This window comes from Culex pipiens, chromosome 3 (genome assembly GCF_016801865.2).
Source record: "Culex pipiens pallens isolate TS chromosome 3, TS_CPP_V2, whole genome shotgun sequence".
Lineage (NCBI taxonomy): Eukaryota > Metazoa > Arthropoda > Insecta > Diptera > Culicidae > Culex > Culex pipiens.
In genome coordinates, this window is record NC_068939.1 from 158,695,951 (window position 1) to 158,710,200 (window position 14,250).

A 14,250-nucleotide genomic window follows, 5' to 3' on the forward strand; every position below is an offset into this window, starting at 1 on the left:
CAGAAAAAAAAACTGAACAAGGCAATTGAAAAACCAAAATAATGAATATTACAGATGAACATGAAACCAGAGAGGCAAAGTTTCTCGTAGAACAAAAGTGCATCTGAAAACGACAAAAATAAAAAAACGAAACAAAATTTGGGCAGTAGAGGTTTAAGGATATTAATGATATTATTTCTAAATACTACAGTCGCCTCTCTCTATGTCGAAAACGAAGAGACCACCGAGAAAGGGAAGAACCATGTTATATATCGTAAAAATCGAAGTATGCTATTTGAAGGGACGGAAGGATCCATTCCAATTCCATTTATTGTACATGAACTTTTTTTTTCGCTCAACTCTGCTAGCAGAATCGATCCCACAACAATCGTGCCCCTAAAATTCAAACAAGAAATCGATACTCATCCGAACCGACTGAGACTGTTTTTAATTGCTATTCTCATTAAACAACCTGACATGAAGAGCGCGTATTGAATCACGCTTTAGAGAAGTAAAAAAAAACCAACTGTACCAGATAAACATCTCAAGCTTGATTGACGCCATGACCAACGGTCAGCTTTGCTCAGGGACACTTTTAAGCGGCCGGCGATTCCGCGTACGGGCCCGGAACCACTATAGATAAGAGCAACCGGATGCTGTCCCATCTGCACAGACACTAAAGCATCTTCTTCAGAGACGTCTCGTGAAAGTACCTCTATATACACGAAATGGTCACAAATTGTGCATAATTCATCGCCGTCGGTGCAAGGTGGAGGTGGCCAAAACGACGACTTTAACCTTCCACCTCCCCGCGTTTAAAACAGACATTGAACCGTAAAGCACTCTATAACCGGACCCCTTGTCCTCGCCAGGGATTCACCATTTCAATTGGTTGCAACTACTTTGCAAACAAAAAAGACTTTGGTCACAGACAATCAGATTTATCCGTCTGATTTTAGTATTAATTTAGGTTTTTATAGCATCTTTTAAATCGTTTTTACACTACACCCACAAGAAAGAAAAACCGCAAAAAGTGTCATCCTGGACATTCTACATTAAATGATAGCTTTGCTGTCAAAAAAAAATGCATGAGTTACACTCATCCATTATGCTCAATTTTAGCGTTCAATATCTGCAAAATAAAGGTTTATATTGTTTATTTTTATTTCTGATCATCTTTTTTGAAGAGACATAATACCATTTTGTTACTCACTTAAACTGCATTCTCCATTTCCATGTCTTTGGAGCTATCCAAGAGATGATCTTCAAACGTCTTGTTTTTTTTTGCGCCAAGTCGCGACCCGCCATCAAATCGCGGTCGACCGAGATCGGCAAACAGATGAATGAACAAAAAAAATCGTCAAGAGAACAGCAAAAAAAATCGTTTAAATCCGAAATGGCACCCATCTTGGCGCAAATTTGCACAGACCAAAAGAAAAAAAAACCTAAGCAAAACGTTCGGTTATTGTGTGCAGCAGGTCGTATACTTTCGCTTTCGATTCGGTGCTGGCACGCTGGACGAATGCCACCATTTCGGCCACCGATAGTCGGAACGGAGACGCCATCAGCTACGGACGACACGCGGTCTCAGCGCCGTTATCGATTACGACGAGAGGGCAATTTTATTACGTTTCCAATTATTTTCGATTGGTTAAATGGCAGAGAGCTTGCGAGCATACGGATTCAAATGTTGCCTCTGACTTTTCTGTTGTTTTCTGTTTGTAAACACAACAGTGTTTAACGACCTTAATGATTGTATGGTGCACCCAAAGGAAAAATATATCTCAAAATCTGCAACAGTGGATTTGCTGCAGAAAATGTCACATTTTATAACATTTTTTGCAGCAAGCCCGTAGATCATTTTTGCCCGCGTGTAAACATTTCAGCGATCTGCAGTTCTCACCAACACATATAATGCTGGCCCGTCCCCGAGCAACACTCCAAAGAGAAGGATATGTTGGTGCTCTTTCACACACATTTCATCAAGCGTCCATGGCGCGGTGATAGCGTGTCGGATCAATAACCAAGAAGTTGATGGTTCAATCCTCGTTCTATTAAGGGTTTTTTTTTTGTGAAAAACAACAAAAAAGCCGTCGGTAATGTCGATAATTGTCGGTAACGGGCAAAAATGTCATACCCCTATATCGCAAAAAATGCATGAGGACAGTTTTAATGCAGATTCTGAAATACTTTCATGCCGCCATGCATCACAATCATGCGACCGCCGTTTGGGTGATGGTACAGGAAAATTTTGAATATCTTTACATTTTTAAGAGATAAAGTTCACGAAACTTGAATCAGCTATCATTTTTGCATAAATGTTATTTCAAGGGATAAAGTGAATGTCATGTTTTTTTTTTTTTTTTAAATAAACTATAAGTTATTGAAGCAAGTGGTTCAGACCTTAATTAGATTATAACAAATTTGTTGCCTTCCGATTTTGCGGTTGAAGTCTGAACTTTTTTTATTATTTTTTTAAAGGTAAGTGAATGCTCATTGAAGTGTCAAGAAAAGTTGAAAATTTCTGTTTCCTAAAGAATCAGTGCTAAATGAGCCAAACCGGTTAAATGGGGTCGCTGTTAAGTCTTGAAGTTTGTTTTTTCATTTTGAAATTCTTCTGTTGAATTGAATGCCGAACATCTTTTGTCAAAGAAAGTCAAATGATCCTAGTTTTTCCTGAATGTTATTAACAATTCGATTTAGACGTTATTACATGGAAATACTTTTACCACAAACTTCAAAGCTCAGTGAAGTTATGAAGTGGTGCGATTACCATTTTTGAAAATTCCAAAATTTTTCGAAAAGAAAATTCAACATTTCAAATTCATGAATTACTTATTAAAAACGCCGATATTTTATTATTTGTGCCTTTTCAGATGTAAGTTATTTACAAAAATAAAAAAAACAGAAAAATGAGGGGTTTTAAATGGTCTACGTGTTTTATGGATGCCCCTCTCGACCCAGATCATGGTTGAAGAGGGGATTTTGAGAAAATAGTAAAACAATCTATCTAAATTTATTCATAGATTTCAAAATTTTTAACCAAAAAGGATGGCAAAAGGCTTTTTACATAGACAAATTTTGATTTTTATTTGCAAAATGCTTCAAAATTTAAATTAAAGTATACGTGCAATCTACTGAAGAAAAAAAACTAAAAATGCATTTTCCAAATTTGATAATCATTTTTCAAGTATTGAAACACTTTTCATATATTTAGATTTTTGTGAAAAAAAAATGTTTTCAACAAAATTTAGTTTTCAGAAAACAATTTGCAACACTATTTTGATTGAAATGTGAAAAAATAAATTTTTATAGGTACTCTTTATTTTGTCCCCCTTCCCCAAGAAACTTTAATCACTGGAAAAAATAAAATATTTGATGTGTTATCTATGAAACAAGTATGTAACTTCAATGGTTCTCTACGATTTCGCAAATCGACTTTTGTCAAAAGAAGTCATTTTGCATCATTAGGTTTTCCATACAAATTTCCATAAAATATTGGGAGCTGGTCTTACAAAATAGCGATGTAAATGTATAAAATTTTGAGTCTTGAGAAGTAATTTTTGGATCAATTTGGTGGATGAAAAGAGGCAATGCTTAACGTGATTTTCAAATGAAAAGAGGGAATGCGTAACGTGATTTTCGAATGATCCCACTTTGTTTACATCAAAAAAGTAGAAGATGGTTCAAGCACAAGCGTGACTTTTTCCTTTCCTATTATTTTTTGCATTTTTTTTTATGTTTTAGGAAAACATCAAAAACTTAGACAAAAATTTCAATCTATAAGTGTTTCACAATTTCTTGATACTTAATACTTCTATGAATACGTTTTCGATTTCTTTTCGTTTTTTGTAATTAAAAAAATACTTTTTGAATGAAAAGCCCTCCTGGTCTTACAAAATAGCGATGTAAATGTATAAAATTTTGAATCTTGAGAAGTAATTTTTGGATCAATTTGGTGGATGAAAAGAGGCAATGCTTAACGTGATTTTCAAATGAAAAGAGGGAATGCGTAACGTGATTTTCGAATGATCCCACTTTGTTTACATCAAAAAAGTAGAAGATGGTTCAAGCACAAGCGTGACTTTTTCCTTTCCTATTATTTTTTGCATTTTTTTTATGTTTTAGGAAAACATCAAAAACTTAGACAAAAATTTCAATCTATAAGTATTTCACAATTTCTTGATACTTAATACTTCTATGAATACGTTTTCGATTTCTTTTCGTTTTTTGTAATTAAAAAAAATACTTTTTGAATGAAAAGCCCTCCTGAAACATTACTCCTACAATTTTCACAGAGATACACTGCCGCTCAAATCAAGTCCCTCCCATATGAAATTTCGTCAATTTTGAGTTAATGATGCAGTTTGGTTCAAAATCATGTGAACTTTCAAAAAAACTAATAAAATATAGTAGTTTATTCCAGAAAACAGTAGAAAATTTCACATTTTCGTAAAATTCTAACACGTAGCCTTATGGGCGTGACAAATTTGTCTTGCGTTTTTCTCGGCTTGCTGTTTTTACATATAGGACGGACTAGATTAGAGCGGCAGTACAGCTTCACAAAGAATTCGATTTTTTTTTTAGTTTCACCTAACTTGATTGTTATTTTCAACTGACAATATCTCCAAAACTATTGGTCCGACATTAAAAGTTAAAAAATAAACTTTTGTGAAACTGTCTAATCTTTTCATTAAAAATAATTTCAAAATTGTAAAATCAAGCTTTACTTCCAAAGGGTCTACTATTTTCCAAATTTCATAGTTTAGACCAAATATTTTTTTAAAGTTTATTTATTGAAAAGAGCATAAAAGTTCGCAAAAGTTTCAATACAATCACAAAAGTCAGGAAAAACACAGCCAAAGTTACAATGAACATGATAACAATTATTTTGAATTAATTATGAAACCGTAACCTTATAACATGTTGTGGTCATTTGTGTATTTTATAAAGAATATATTACATAATGTGTACCTTCTTTTGGGCTAATTCCTAAACAAGTGTCACTTGAGCAAAAAAGGCATTTTCATCAGAGGTTTGAAAGGCTTTGTCATTCATCAGTTTGCCGAGGGCACTATAAACCGGCAGGTGACCATTACATTGAAGGCATCTCGAACCCCCTTCGCCCCAAATGAGCATACTAATCCTCAATAGCCAAATACCGCGCAATGACACGGGTCTTGGTCAACCAACACATATCTCATCCGATTTTTAAAACTTATGTTTACCCATACGACAATTGTTTGTGCGCTAAGCTACTTGCCAGGAGCGCTCAAGCAACTAACCATAAGCTGACCACAACAGCTTGTTGGCGACCCGTGGGCTCATCTCGAGAGATTGGCTTGGAGTTGGTCTCGCAGATATTGAACGATTTGACAGGCGCCCCGAAGACACTCGATATTATGTACACTCATCGCGGTCAAGGCCGTGTTGGCGCGCACCTTCCCCTCGGGGAGAGACCACATCAGCTGGCCTGGTGTGGAGGCTTTGGCCAAATATAATAATGGTCCAGATGGTATTGGTCGATAACAACTCGTCGCTCGATAGGCGTCTTTGAAAGGCAAAATGAGCGTATTGGCAGTGGGTAATTATGGTAAATTTAATATAATCAAGCCTCATGAGCGTGTCACACAATTTTTGAAGTGTTTATACTAATAGGTCATTTGAATCAAGGTTAAATACCATGCTTAATGCTTATACATGTAATTATCAGAACTTTCAGTTTATGGGGAGGCGCATTTCTGAAAGAAATAAAAAGTATTGAAAAGAGTATCATCTTAAATTGTCACGGAAACAAGCCACAGCTCATTAGCATCAAACGTGTGAAATATCACAGTGAATCGTTTTAGCAAACAAGCGTTAAAAAGCCACCGACAATGCAACCGACAATATTATGCAGCGCATTATTAAAAATAAAGCTGCACATCCATGCAAAAATCTCCAATCAACCCCGGTGAATCTCACCGCCACTTGAGAAAATATCATTCGATTCGACGATGACAAAATAGAGGACGCGACGCGAGCCAAAAACAAATCACGTTTCGTCTCGTCAATTATTACAATAGAGCGCTGCTGATGCTCCTCACTAATGAGCCGCCCCGCGGCAATAAACATTGGCCGGCGACGGCAATGACGGTGGGTTTCCCTAATGCAGCGCCGCAATAAAAATATGCAAATTTGGCACTACTGGATTGGTATGACGCGCGTGATAGATAATAATAAAAAAACAACTGAAGTTATTATTTCATGAGTATGTGACCTGCAGTTGTTTTGATGTTGCTCTGCTTTATCTTTGAAACGAAATTGAATTCAATCCTCTTCTACTCAAATCTTTTACGAAATGTTTTATTATTCTATTATTTGAGCATGAGCATGAGAGACCACCCATGGTTGTCCTTCTCCGTTGCTGAACAGGACCGTAATATCCTATCAACACAACCGACCATACGCTTAAACGATCTAATGGTGTTTCCCTTATCAACAGCATGTATTAATGCGTTGAAAAGATAAAACATCAAGATCATTAAAACTAGATCTGAAGCAAATAGGTAACAGTCATTGGCCACCAACGGCGCCCGCCATGTCAGTTTGTAGATCTCGGGGGGATTGGGACGGGAATGTTAGTTAGCACAGGTTGCTACAAAGGGTGAGTTCTATACGATATCCACACCCCCACGTGTGCCGGAAAACTACTTCTACTTGGGATTTTGTTAGTGGGTAAGGGTAATGGCCAGGATTCAACATAGAGGATGATGATGCGACCCAATAATCAATATATTTGTTTAATGGTGTGATGTATTATGCATTCTCAAGGCAAACAGTCGGAGGATGCCGATGAGATTATTCCCGGTTAATTGGTGTTGAGTTTAGCATAAATGATTCAATCTTAGACAGCCGGCTGTGGAAAGATAAAACCAAATAAAATGCGAAAACGCGAAATCACCCGGGTCGAAAAACACACACAATCGGGGGGAAAACAAAGACGGAAACGGCAACGAAAATCCTGCGTGATGACCGCGATGCGCACCGTTCAAATACTCCAAAGCAACTGTCAAACTTCGCGAAATCGTCCGGGTCGAAATACACACAATCGGGGGGAAAACAAAGACGGAAACGGCAACGAAAATCCTGCGTGATGACCGCGACGCGCACCGTGCAAATTCTCCAAAGCAACTGTCAAACATCGCGACTGTTTTATTATTCTCTTATTTAGACAGTATTTAGAGCAACTTTCATTCTCGTATTTTTATTTTTCCTTTTATATTTTGCCTTCCTCACCTCACTGAGGAAAGGCCATAAAATCACTCGAAAAATTAAATTCTTAATTTGACCTCCTAGACCCACCTTCACGTATACATATCGACTCAGAATCAAAAAATGTGAAATGTTGATCAAAAATTTTGCCGTTTAGTAAAGTTATAATTTTAGTGAAGTACTTCAAAATTTAGGAAGATTGCTAAAAGTGTGGTTTTTATAAGAAAACCCACCATGTTATACATTTTTCGAAAGGTATTGACAAGACATTTCCAAAGAGTTCAAAAGATTGAAGATCTGACAACCCTATCAAAAGTTATAAGCACATAAGTGTTATTTATGCAATTTTTGGAGGTCGTATCAGTAACCTTCAAAACCTTCAAAAATTCTGCAATTTTTCGTTACTCAACGGGGTACAATTAGGCACATGTCATTTTATGGAAAATTTAGTGTACTTTTCGAATCTGCAATAACCCAGCAGAAGGGCTCTTTTTTCATTTAGAAATTTCGTGTTGCAAAGTTAGAAAGCATGATTATATTTTCGATTGTAACAATGTTCTACAAAATTGTAGAGCAGACAATTACAACAATTAAAGATAAGGTATTATCTCTAACCATCACGAATTTTCGCGATGTAAAAAAAATATATTCCGGGAAATTTTGCGGGAAACGGGATTTTTTTTCCTGGACGGGAAATTGGACGCTCTAGTAGTGGGTGACCTTGAGCGGCCATGATCAATGACGACCATCTTTTTTCAAAATAAAATCGCGATAACCCATAATTGTTACAAGCAAATCCTTATGTTTTTAAATTTTTTTAAAAATTTTCTGCTCTACAACTTTGTTACACTTCAAAAATAAGTAACTCAGCAAAGTTTGAAAAAAACACGAAATTTAAAAATTAAGAAGACTGTTCTAAATGAAAACATGACCCTTCTGGGTTATTGCAGATTCGAAAAGTACATTAAATTTCCTATAAAATGACATGTGCTAAAAAAGTTAACAGTTGTGTAACGAAAAATAACAGAACTTTTGAAACATTTTTTTTTATTTCTTTTTCGATTTCCGGAATGTGTTTCCGGAATTTAGAGTATGCTATCGAACCTAGCGACAAAAATTTAAGGCCCTTTACACAAGTCGAAAAACAAGCCTTTTTTGGATGTTCAAAAATGGAAGGGGTCGTATCACCCCTCCGTAACAAGATATCGAATAATAGAAAAATAATAATAAAAAAAACTACTCATTCGGACCAAGTTTCGCGCAAATCAAAGAGGGGTCGGGTAACTTTTTCGTGTAAGTTGGCGGTTAATTACCCTTCTACAAATAAAAGAACTGTTATGTAATTGAGAGCTACTTAGCCACTAAATGACTGCTACTGATGTCGAAATAATGCTCATTTACAAAAAATAAGCTAAATGTGATTCAGAGCGTCTTCAGACGTGCTACACAAAATGAGTGTAAGTTTAGTGTACTTCACGTGGGATTCCAACGACGAAGGGCAATCGTTTTTAAACTGCGCACAACTTAATCGCTTGGTTATCGAATTACTCATCAAAAAATCATTAAAACAGCGTCCATTGTTTATACCGAGTTATTTTTTTCTTCACCGCTCTTCCAGCAAATCGTTTCACCATTTAAAAAGCTGACGAAAAGCGTTAAACCGCCCGGTCGTTCCGATGCGCGACGGTAATACCTACGTTCACTATAACAAGAAAAAAAACGACGATCTCATCGCGGTTTCATGCCAAATTTACGCAAATTACTAAACTTACAATTGCGACAAATGCTGCATCGCGAGTGAGTAAAACAGGCTGCAAGACAATGCCTTAAGGAGGGGGAGGCCCTTACGACAGGGTGCAAACTGCGATTGATAAAGAGGCGAAACTCACTGATAGCATCACGTGGGAGACGCAGAGAGGCATAATAAAAAACCGTTAAACAAACACGTACACGATGTTAACATGAATGTTTGCTCACTTTAATTAAGGTGGAGGGGGTGGCTGAAAGAATAACTATGGACGGCGCGTGATGTCGATCAACGCGAGTTTCTTGAAAACAAAAAAAAAACAGCCCGCGAAGAATTGCGGATACTCGCTGTGGAGTAAGTGCCATTTGCATACGCTAGGTTCATAAAGAAGCGCACGTGGACACGATATAGTCAAAGAAATGACCGCCAATGCTTGCACAATGGTGTATGCTAATAAATTGATGTTGTCTTTTGTTTACAAGCTACTTTATACATATTTTTCGCAGGTATAAGGTATAAGTATGGCTTTAACGCTGTTCATTTACTGTTCCCACGATAAGCATAATTTTGAAATTTTGGTTAGCCCTAGCAATCAACGACAGGTGAAGTTTTACTGACATTCAAATTTCCCATAAGATTGGCTTTGACAGCCACGTAAGATGATTTACTATCCAGATTTCTACCACCCCGAAAAAATTTCTGTTTTCAGTTATGAGCAATGTAATTAAGCTTCTATCTGTAAGCCCATGCATCCAATTGAAAAGCTGTCAAAGGCAATCTTATGGGAAATTGGACGAGCTTTTCTGTAAAAATATTTTCGAGACTGAAAAATCAAGTCTGTCATATAGAAAATGCCAAAAACCACCAAAAAAGCTGTTTTTTTCAACATTTTTATTTTTAAAACCGCTTGAACTTCGCAAGGATTGGACTAAGGACAATGGTCAATATGGAGACTTTTATGTAAAATTGTCTGGAGAATCGATTCCCACTATCGGTTTTTGAAAATTTTGACGTTTAGACCACTTTTCAAAAAAACAGTTTTAGTAAATGATTTTTGTATTTTTTTAGGAAAGACATACCATCCTGCATTTTTCGTGAGTCTTTTTGTAACATTTTAGGCTATTTCCTCAAAAATTTTGAACGAAAAACAAATCGTGACTTAACCTTAAAATTTAACTTTTAAACATAAAAATTGAAAGATCCCATAGAAGTGGTTTGTATTTTTCTTTCAGTGTATTTTTTTTCAGAAAGCCCGTCCAATTTCCTACAAGTTTGTCTTTGACCACTTTTCGGTACGATGTAACGCCTTCGAGACACAGTAATTTTTAAATTACAGAATACAAAAATATCTAAATAACTTACGCCCTTCTCAAATGTCATTTTCGAGTACAATTGGCTCCATATACACAAAAATGGCTTATATAGGGCCTAGGATAACTTGTCTAAAAAGTTACATTGAAATCGGAGAGGGTCGGGTATAAAAGTACCCGAAAAATTCCTGATTTGAGCTGGAATTGCTCTATAGCGCCCTCCACAGGTAAAAACTGAAACAACAAACTTCAAACGATTAGAAGGAAAAATGTTCCCGTGGTCACAATGAGCTCAAATTTAGAATTTACCCTAGTGATGGGTCAATCTTTGATTTTAGGGCCCCAAGGAAGCCCGGATTTGAACCACCCTAAAGGACATCTTTCAATGTTCGTTGAACGTTGAAAATTAGATATTAGCGTTCCAGATCTAACCTTTTGAATGCAACCAGGCGCATACATTTTGGTTTGCCTTTATTTGAGCTTTACATTGGCTGTAACTTTTGACTCTTAGATCCAAAATCGATATTTGAGAAACGAAAATGTTTGTTTTTAGAACTCAAAACATCACTTTTCTCTAAAACTTAACCATGCATTTGCTAAATTCAGAAAAACTAATCAGTTTTTAAGGACTTGTTCTGCTGCTGTTGATAAAATTAGTCGTGGAAGGCGTAGAATGCAAGACAAAATTTTTGAGGTCTTCGACTAATCGTGAACCACCCTAATTTTCAACCAAGCCAAAAGTTGCCCCTTACGATTCGCAACAACTCTTCTGAAGACACCAAAGTTCCAAATCTTTTTCGAAAAATCAATTTTTCACCTAATTTTGCGACCTGGACCACTGTGCTATTTGAAGATTTAAAATTGGTAAACAAATTGATTGTTTGCGAACTATTTTAGTCATTTTAGTTAGTAAGCAACTTTCACTTGATAATTTCTAGAAAAATGCTGTTTTGATAGCAAAAAAAAACTTGTGCCATTCATTTATTTTGGTTTACTGAAGGCACCTTGAAACATGTCTATAATAGGTAAAAAATACCGATAAATATAGGGCGGCCATCTTGAAACAAAATAAAATACCTTAACTCCATAAACCACGTGGACACTTTTTATGAATTCTCAAACTGAATTAAACTTTCCCAGCACTCTTAAAAAAAAGTATGGCCAAGTCATTTATAAAGTACGTCAGGCTAAAATCGGGTAAAATTGAGCCAATTAAGTACATTTTAAAACTGCCCAATTTCTATCCATTTCATGTAACATGGTCAATGCTAATTTTTGACCTCTGAACTCACAGAGTTGCTTGCTCTGCATTTAATTTATGCTGACTATTAGGCTGACCATTTTCCATGACTTTCGCAGGTGCCGACAATGATCTTTTTGCCATTGGACTGCCATCATTATTCATGTCCAGAGCAATTTCCAATGTCCCTGCAACACTTTTTCTTCTTCTTCATTTTCAGCTCTCTCACGCTGGCGTTTGCCGTCTTTTGATTTCGAGTTTCGATTTCGCCAGCCAACCACTTTCCAAACCAGATCTGACGACGATGAAGACGCGTCCTCGCGAAGGTACTCTCAGAACTTCAGGCAATGGTAGGTAATAATAATTCGGAAAAAGAGAAGTAACAAAGTGAAGCGAAAAATTGCCCTCCCCTCTCCGTTCGGAGCAGAGAGAAAAGGTCATTACGTGAAAAGGCGATCGGTTACATGGTGCGGTTTGAATGTCGAAACGGTTCAAGGAAAACGACACTTGCCATGCAAAAGCCAGCAAGCGACGAACCTCTGCTGCTCTCTTTGAACTGGTCACGATCCGCAGGTTAAGTTATTTTTTTTGTTCGGAAATTTAAAATGAAATCAAATTAAACATTTCGTCGATCGGTTCGACAGCATAATTACGCACGAGAAGGTGAGTCCGATGATGGTCCGACGATCTTGGGGCGATCGCTTCCTGGCGGTTTTATTGTACTTCGCCGCAGCGAGGACGATCGTGTCGATTTTATGTTTCGTGTGGCCTTTGCGGTAAGGTTCCATCGGATTCCTTGAGTTTATGACAAACTCAGCTTCCACGTTTGCGAACCATTGCCGATCGATCATCCAAGTCACTATAGAGGGAGCTCAAAGAGAAGTTATCTTCTCAGGTGACTGGTAAACCCTAAAGTTCAAACCCGGTCCAACTGCTTTCGAACGTATATACATAACAACATCATTTTGTGCAGCGCATAGACGAATTAAGTCGGCTCTAATAGTGCGCAACTAACCGCAAAACTTGTCCATCCTATGACTTTGGTGAAGAAACATCAAGAAGATCGATGGAGGCGGCTCATCCAAGTCTCATACGAGGGGCACACGCGTGTGTCCTATCTAAACCACATGTGTTGTGTACGGTATAGCCGTTAGGGGGTGTAACAAAATTGATTTTTTTGTCCATAATTGAAAAAAACGGCTATTATATCCACTTTTGGCAAAATCGAGATTTTTGCTCCAGTTGGTGGAGGATGTTCCAACACATCTTTCAAACCTTGAATTTAACTTAAATATATTTTTAGTTTTGGCTGCCGATGCGAAAAACATAACGGCTAAAAACCCGTTTTCCTTTAAAATTGCCATGGCGACGATTTAATGACGAACACAAAAATGTGTTGTTCTTGGAATACTTGATTTGGCATAATAGCTGAATCTTCAATTATGGACAGTGTACTGGACCTTAATTTCAAATGTGAGTTTAACAAGATGTAGCAGAGCCTATCTTTCCGGCTTCGAATCTCGAGTAGGGATTTCAACAAAGTTGTGTAGTTTATGATCAAGACTATTCGAAACCAAAATGGTTTCATTTTGCCAATCTTTTTTATTTCCTTCTATAACAAAAAACACGATTTTGATAAACAATATCCCCCATATTTTGTGAGTTGTTTTAGTAGCCAAAAATGCACATTTTTGACCTATATTGTTTGAAGGACGAATTTTGAAAAAAAAAATCAAAAACAAATTTCTTTAACACTAAATGTAATTTGCAGTTGAAAAGCACCTTTGTATTTTTTTAAATAAACTTTTCTGTGATTTTAAATTGTATCCATATTAAAAATCAGAAATTTCTCTAGAACTTAATTTAATTTCAAATTCAACGTCGAGCTTACTACACCCAAGAAAATAATCGTTTCAAAAAGTTTACTTTGTTACACCCTAATATCTCTGAAAGTTGATCGTACAATGCATGTCACACGACCAACATCATCAGGTGGTGAATTTTCGTCGACCTATTCCTCCAGGTGGCTTGTTTTTTTTTATTTTTGGAATTCGCTTCAAAGGTAAACTTAACCAATCGAAGCTGAAGACTCGTCCAAAATGATTAAGTCTTAACCTCAATGCAGTCAACTTTGTATGTAAGAGCTTTTAAAAATGATATTTGAATTTAATGAAATCATAATTTGATTTCCGGTTATGAGTCGTGCGGTGTTCGTGGGGGAGATCAGTAGGCGAATCGACGAGATCAGTAGGCGAATAGACGCGCGAGAATCCGCGAGAAAGTGCTAGAATATTATTGAATTTATTGATGGAAGGCTTCGCGTCGTCGTGTATATATTGTCTTTCTGTTGTTGAGCCGGTTGTTCGCGGTCCGGACTGGGTAAATTCGTGGTGAAGTTTGTTACAAAGAAGTCGTGCGCGAAGAATTTCATGAAATCGATTGAAACAGTTCGGTGTATCAGCACTATGTGAGGTTTACATGATAACAAATAATACGTTGCTAAAAAATTCATTTCGTTTTGAAAGCCCTTCCCTTAGCTACGTGGCTCGGAAGGCACGCCGACGGTAAGAAGTAAAAAAATACGGGATTGAGTATATAATTAAGTCCTTCTCATAGCGTCGAAACTCGGAAGGCAACGATTATGTTTCACTTTCTGGTCATATCATCTACCAATAATGAATCCGGAACTATTTTAAAGTGTACGTCACCGAATATTGCGT